Here is a 1,952-nt window from a genome sequence, read left to right on the forward strand (position 1 = left end):
ACGAAATATTTGGAGTCTGCACTTAACAAAATTGGAACGTGGGAGGAAGCCAAAGTATCCAAAGAAAATCAACAAAAGCAGAGAGAACATGCAAAGTCCAGATAGAAAGGCCTCTGTCACTGCCCCTGATTGGCTACATCCAAACATCTATCCATCATTCCATCCACCTATTTTTTTTATACCGTTTATCCCCCAAAGACATAGTCAAGCAGGGATGTGCGGTCAAGGTAGGCAGGTGAGGCAGTGCCGTCCCCTGCTGGCCATTCTCTGCATGTGAAGAATGAATGAATGAATAAATAAATAAATACATACATAATTATGATTGCATTACATTGTTCATTGTTCCATTTACGGTCCACACTTTACATTATATTTTCTTTTCAGTCCATTAATCATCTATTATTTTGTCATTAAAATAACATAGCTGAATTTAAATTTCCTGTTCAAATGCGCGGATGACAAATGAAGAGGCGTTCAATGTTCAGTGTCTCCAATGACCACGCACACATTAATTGCCGACTCAGGCAGTAGGCGAATGCACTCTAACAAGAGACGTTGCCGTTTGTCTTTCTATCTCCGATAACCATCTTTTTATCACACATGCACTGCATCTACTGACATTCATGTATTAAATCTTTCTGATCAGCCAGAAAACGATTGAAAGAGCACAGTGGAAACAAGAAAATACATGCTGGAAGCGTTGCGCTCAATTGGAACAGTGCATAGAAGAAGCCCATAGACGTACAGTAGATAATCACGAGAGGAAGCGTCGGTTGTCACCTGCCATCTTGAACGGGACTCCACAGCGATCTCTTCTATTCACTTGTGTTGATGTATCTGTGTTGGAGGAATTGGAAAAGGAAGAATAAGAAGAACTAATAGTCATGAAAACGAATGTGTGACGTATCCCTAGTTTAGCATGCTGCTTACTTCCATCATAAGGTTTTAACAGGAGCAGAATGCGCAATAACAAACCAGGATTCTACCTTTGGCTACAATGTGATATAGGACTGAAGTTAAGGTAAGCCATTTTGGACTAAAAAGCATATCTTATTCGGAAATTCACTGAGCGTGTGTGTTCAGAGAGGCAGTGTGCCCTCACCTCAGATTAATTTCCGTACGCAGACTATATTTTAAACCAGCGGCAGCAGCAGCAGCAGCAGCTCATGCTTGAAGTGTTCCCATCTGTACTGCCTAATGTACTAGACTCTGACACTACTTTTTTGGGGGCACCCATAACACAACCACCATTAGGGAATGGGAATTTTGAGTGCTTGTCCGAGCCCTACTGTTTTTGGTCTCGTTTTTTTGTCAAATAAATTTCCCCCCAAAAAGCTAGTTGTTTTGCAGAGCCACTTACAATATTTTCAGTAACTTCTACTTCCTTTTGGCAGTTGTCAAATAGTATTGGTGCAGTATTGCCACCGTCTTTAGCATGTGGCATCCACCAAAACAAGGATTTACTATTTACAGAACCAAAAGGTGCCATAACCAACCAGGATTCTACCTTTGGCCAGAGTCCACACAGGATTCTAGTTAGCGTAAGCTATTTTCAACTAAAAAGAAAAACTTTACCACAGGTCCAAGCGTAAATTTAAAATTCATCTTGAATTTGTTAGCTGCTGTAAACACGATTAGGTAACCAGGATTTTGGGTGCCAGTCAGACCTGTACAGTTTTTAATTATTTTTGTCTTTAAAAAAGTGAGTAACAGTCCAGTGTGTTTTATATATTTTTTTCTTTTTTCTTCATGGTGCATTTTTTGACTGTTACAATTTAGCAGAGCAACTTATGGTAAGAAAAATACAGTTAAAAGTACTAACATTTTAATTTGGGGGTGGGGGGGGGCAGCCACCATTCTAAAAATTATAATTTGACTGCAGGGCACAGACTTCACTATAATCCTTTAAGAAGGAAAAATAAACCAAGGAAAATTTACAGGGTGGTGTGTGA

Source organism: Hippocampus guttulatus, chromosome 9 (genome assembly GCF_054856545.1).
Source record: "Hippocampus guttulatus isolate MCC_2025c chromosome 9, RoL_Hgut_1.0, whole genome shotgun sequence".
NCBI lineage: Eukaryota > Metazoa > Chordata > Actinopteri > Syngnathiformes > Syngnathidae > Hippocampus > Hippocampus guttulatus.